This window comes from Podarcis pityusensis (genome assembly GCF_964106645.2).
Source record: "Podarcis pityusensis genome assembly, chromosome: 3".
NCBI lineage: Eukaryota > Metazoa > Chordata > Lepidosauria > Squamata > Lacertidae > Podarcis > Podarcis pityusensis.
The window spans coordinates 91617030-91623029 of NC_138026.1; positions in this window are offsets into that span (position 1 = coordinate 91617030).

A 6000-nucleotide genomic window follows, 5' to 3' on the forward strand; every position below is an offset into this window, starting at 1 on the left:
AACATGGGCAGTTGAGCAGACACGGCCCCTCACTTCTGCTGCCCTTTTATACTCTGCATGCTGATTGCAGCATCTGGGCTTGATGAGGCAGGTGATCCTCACCTGTTCAAAGCCTACTCGGGCTGAGGAATCACCTGCCTCCTCCCAGAGCTGGTGAGCCCCACCTGGCCAGCTAGAGAGCTGGGCTGAGAGCCCTTGCCCCTCTAGCTACTCTTGATGCCTCAGAGCCCACTGTGTTCATGGAGACAGGTGCCCCTCGGGCTCTGGTGATGGGTCCAGATCTCCTGTTCCTCTGCACTGACTCTCATCCCCTCGCCGTCCTCTGTCACCCTGTGAGTGACTTTCTACGCCCCCAACGTCTCCTCCATCCCCAGCTTGCCCCAGTGTGTACCAGCTACGTCTACAATCCTCTTCTTCCTCTCTTTTGTCCTGCTAGTTCATGCCATTGGACATGCAGCTTTTAAATGTAGGCCATGCCTGGAAAAAGCGGAGGAAAGGTAAATGTGGATAAGCCTTTGAGGTGGCTGAAGCAGTAAATGGAAATGAGATAGAATCTCATTTGCTTGTCAAGTTCTCTCTATGGTAAAATGTGAGCTTAAGGAAGAGAGAGAAGCATAGATTGCTGCTAAGTGTCAAGCGATGCTTGTAGCCTCCTGCATGCTCCACTTCAGGGAATTCTGGTGTTAAGACTTTCAGGGAGGTTGGGGAACTGGCCAGGCAAGTTGTTTTGAAGATGGAGACCAGATGGCCACGCTAGTGCCCCTGGTGAGCATTTCAAAGGGATGAACTGGGTTGCAATAGCTGCATCTGAGCGAGAAACAACAAAAAGGGCATGAAGCAGGCCGGAGCGTTGCTCTTGATGAGTGCTCTAGAATCTGGGTGCTGCTGCTGCTGCTGCTGCTGCTGCTGCAAGAGCTGAGAACAGAGCCATGACTTGCTCTGTGCTAGATCCAAACCTGTGACAAATGAAGAAGCACAACCTTCTTGTGAGCCTCTCCAGCCTATGCCCAGGTTGCATATAAAGGTAAAGGGACCCCTGACCGTTAGGTCCAGTCATGGCCAACTTTGGGGTTGTGGCGCTCATCTCGCTTTATTGACCGAGGGAGCCAGTGTACAGCTTCCAGGTCATGTGGCCAGCATGACTAAGCCGCTTCTGGCGAACCAGAGCAGCGCACGGAAACGCCATTTACCTTCCCGCTGGAGCGGTACCTATTTATCTACTTGCACTTTGACGTGCTTTCGAACTGCTAGGTTGGCAGGAGCAGGGACCAAGCAACAGGAGCTCACCCCGTCGCAGGGATTCGACCGCCGACCTTCTGATCGGCAAGTCCTAGGCTCTGTGGTTTAACCCACAGTGCCACCCGCGTCCCAGGTTGCATATACGTACATGTAAATAAACCCAGTGTATCCTAAAGACACCACAGTCTCTGCTGACCATCCGTCCAAGCCTTAGGGAAGCATGTCGAACCCCAGGAGACTTTCATTGCTCGTAGATTGGAGTAGCATGTAACAAAAGACTTGGTTGCTCGCATTTTTTTTTTTTATTTGCCTGATTCCAACTCTTTGTGAATATGGGACAAGGACAGATGAGAAGGCACAGTGATGGGGCAGCGTTATGAAGCCTGTGACTGAGGAAGCCGAGGAGGCTTTTCTCTCTTTCTGTGTGTGTGTGTGTGTGTGTGTGTGTGTGTGTGTTGCTTAAAGGGTGCAGTTACTAAGTGGCTAATTCTGCTTCCACTCAGTAAGCCCCTGCCATGCAATATGCTCTCACTTCCCAGAGATGAATCACGGCTGTACAATGTGCCACAGACAAAGAACACTTCCTGAATAGGGAACGGCGTTGTGCGCTGCTAATAAATTGAATTAGGCCCAAAAAGTGACACAAGGAGAGCAGTAATCCCTCCCTCTCTGCCCCCCCCCCCAGCCTCCTGCCTTTCCACAGGCAGCCCTCATCTCGCTCACAGAGGGAATGTGGCTGCGATTTCATTCAGGCTCAGCACGTCTTCACCAGCTTGTCTTAGCTCTGTCAGGTCAGATTACACCAGAAGCGAACGATGCCTCCATTTGCTTCTTGGTGTGGACGCTTCACATGCGTGGCAGTGATTGATGGGAGAGGGTGCCTGTTGGAAGGAAGGGGTCCACAAAGGGCACACAAGGGGGCGGGAGCGTTTGGTGCGCCGAAATGTGGAGTGGCAGCTTCGAGGCTGCTTTGCGTCACTTTTCCCTACATGGTGATCAATCTCCATTCAGAAACAAAACCTGAGATCGGGGCTTAATGAGAGTCTCTTTCCTGACAAGCCTCCTGTCACAGCTTCGTGGCAGGAAGAAAGGCAACAGGCATTGCTTTGTGGCAGTTCTGAAACCACAGGGGTTTTCGCCAGAATAATGGGCCCCTCCAGATTGGTGTGGGTTATTTTTGCAGGTGTATTCTGGATCATGTCATTGACACAACAACAGTGCCCTGGTGGTGGACTTGTTCTGCTTTATTAGTTGTTCTGCCAAGGCTCCCTGATGTTGCTATATTATTGCTATCAGGACAGGAGGAAGCACTCTCGCACTAGAGCAAAACGAACATGGGCAAAAAATAAACAATAAACTGGAAGATTTGTGGTACAAAATGTTACATTTGTGAATGCTGCCAAGGAGTAGCCAATGTGGTGCTTGCTTATAAGTGAACATTTTCTGTTGAAATGGGCCCAAGAAATGGTTAAAAAGCCATTTTTAAATTTGATGGCTGGCAGGTCAAGAGTCTCTCGACTTCAGTTCGCCAACAAATGGAAACGTTAGATGGGCTACTTTTCACACAAAAGTTTTAAAAGAAGGGTTGGTAACAAACTGTGCACCAGGCTAAGAAAACAAGGAATGCTGTGGTTGGCAACTCGGCATGCATCATTAGTAAATGCAAAAGAAAAGAAAAGAAAAAGAAAGAAAGCCTCCGGTACACTTTAGGAGAAACAAAATAAACTGAGTTAAATTCCAGCTTATTAATTTTAGAGCTGATAAAAAGCACGCTCCTTTGTAAAATGGCAGCCAGATCTAATTTGCTAAGCTTCCAATGTTCTTTTGCAAAAACATTCCCCCATGACGTTCTTTTTAATAAACCCTCCGTGTTTGGTTTCAAAGAGGGGAAGAGGCAGAAAGCCAATATCTTTGTAGATGTTACAGGGCACGACAGTGGGAGACTTTACAAGGAAGCTGGAAGCTGGGAGAATTGTACTTGCTTACTAAAATTAGTGTCTGCTGAGGTTCATAGCTCAATTTTTTTATTTTTTTAGGGTATAAAAGGAGGCATAAAAGCACCTAGAGTATATCAGCTATGAATGCAAAACTTTTAATTTCACTTCCTTGTATTAAGTTTGAGCAATCAAAGTCCTCTCAGTTTGGCCTTTTTCTAGGGTCAGGCCCTCCTGCTAATGTCTTTCTTTTCCTGCTGGCCCTTTTCTGTTTGAGCGCCACAAATTTCTTCATTAATACTTGAGCTTTTCTAAATGATGTCAATAACTGCTAAAGACACACACACACACAAAACCACACACCAGGGTGGTGGTGAGGAATGGAATCAACATTATTATTCTACTTCTTGATTCAGTAGAGCCCTAAAATATGGGTTAATTGCATTCTGATTTAACCTGATTACCAAAAAGATCTGTAAATAGAGCATACTCCAAAATGGGGTGATGCAAAAGCCCTGCGCTGACTTTTGTGTACCATGAATGCTAGCACTGGAGAAGCAGAACTGTATCTGCTGGGCATACCCCCTTCACATGTTCAGCAGAACATCGCCAGAAAGCCAATAGAGTGGTACCTTGGTTTACGAACGTAATCTGTTCTGGAAGTCCGTTCTTAAACCAAAACCGTACTTAAACCAAGTTGCGCTTTCCCTAATGAGGCTTCCCACCACCGGTGCCCTTCCACCGTTCAGATTCCGTTCTTAGACCAAGGTAAAGTTCTCAAACGGGACACTATTTCCGCTTTGCAGAGTTTGTAAACCAAATCGTTCTTAAACTGGACTGTTCTTAAACCAAGGTACCACTGTACTATATATGTGCATTAAAATATATTGCTTTGAACAGCTATAGGCTCTGTGCTGAAATTTTGCTGAATGCATATGGGCAGCCCCAGCAGGTGTGATCCCACCCTTCCAATATATGTGTGTGTGTGTGTGTGTGTGTGTGTGTGTGTGTGTGTGCGTGCATGTGTCTTTAATGTTCACATCCAAGACTGAGACCCACAAGTGATTAAGGGATTTCTACCCCAACCAGAACATTGAATCTGGGGCACAAAATCCCAGACACAATTATTAGTAGCATAGTCTGAGCATGGAACATTTGCCAGTGGCGGACTCGGGTATTATGGTGCCTTGTGTGAGCCCAAAATTTGGCGTCCTCACGTTGCCTTCTCAAAAGTGGGTAAGGAGGGCTGGCTGGCTATGGGAAGGAGGCATGAAGGCTCTGGCGCACACACACAAACATACACATGCACACTCTTTTTATCCTTTTTGCAAATTAGTGCATTCATTAACCTTTGCCCATGCAGCAAAAGATGTCTCATGTCACATCTGATTTCACAAATCAAAACAGTTCTATGCAGTCATAAAAATGGTACATTAGCTGCCAAGCACATAAAAAAGAAGACGATATAATGCCATATGGCAGTTAAAAGAGGCAGGCTGTGGCATTTGTGTGTGAGTGCAGGACTGCAGCAGGGAGACATTAACAACATAATATAACTAGGCAGAGCTCAATAAATGTCACTCCTGCTGCTAATAACTGTTCCATTTTAACAAACATGGCACATAGCTGGAGATAGAACCCTTCCATTGCGATGCCTGGCATAGTTCAATCGCCACCAGCACCGGGTCTATATATTCAGCTCATCACAGCCTGAAATGCAGAGTTCCATTCTAATACTGATCCATACTCTGTTCACCAATCTCGGTGAATTTTCCTGACTCCATGAGAGGTGAGTTTTCTGCAGAAGCATCTATATTTCTAGTCAGCTTTGCACAGATTAATACTATAAACACCCAAATGGCTTTGTGGTACTAGATATTAATGCAAAAGGAACAAATTCCTTTGCTTAAAGAAGGAAAGAGTGATGTGACAGCTTGACTTGCACCGGGGAAATTAAGTATAAACAGGTAAAATAATGATCTTAAAACATACAGCTCCGTTCCAGCTAGGAGGCATGTTTGCATGCAAAAGGATTCAGCATGTGCATCTCTGGCAGAAGCTGTGTTTACACTCCAGTTTACTCTGCATTCAGTTTCCCCCCACTGGTTTGGGAATTGGTGTATGTATGTTAGTCCAAATCCACGTCTATCCTGTATCTATCCTGCTCTTTCTTATGAAATATTGTGTATTTATACCTTTCCCTTCAAACCAGTTTGGATCTGAACTGAGGAAAAGAATGACCTAGCTGCATTTTAAGCCACTAAGGGGTGCACAATCTAAATGTGGGTGGGTGGTGCCAATGGCCTGTGAGGAGGCACACTAATGCAGTAATAGAGCACAAGCGTTGCATGATGAAGGCACCAGGTTCAATCCCTGACATCTCCAATTAGGGTACCACATGCTGAGAAAGAGACCCTGCAGACCCACTGCAAGTCAGAGAGGGAATATTGAGCCAGGTTAATCATCGGAGCTGGTCTAAGGTATGTTCTAAATCTAAGCTGGAGGGACTGTGTCTCTCCAGCTGCTGTTTAACAGCCATCGTTCCTGCTCATTGGCTATGATGGCTGAGTCTAATACAAACTGGAGTACAACAGCATCTGGTGGTTCCCCATCCTTGTTCTAAACAGATGCTGCATGGGCAGGCCTCCCCCGTCTCTAGCTGCAGGGGCGCTGTGGTCTAAACCACAGAGCCTAGGGCTTGCCGATCGGAAGGTCAGCGGTTCAAATCCCCATAATGGGGTGAGCTCCCGTTGCTCGGTCCCTGCTCCTGCCAACCTAGCAGTTCGAAAGCACGTCAAAGTGCAAGTAGATAAAAAGGTACCGCTGC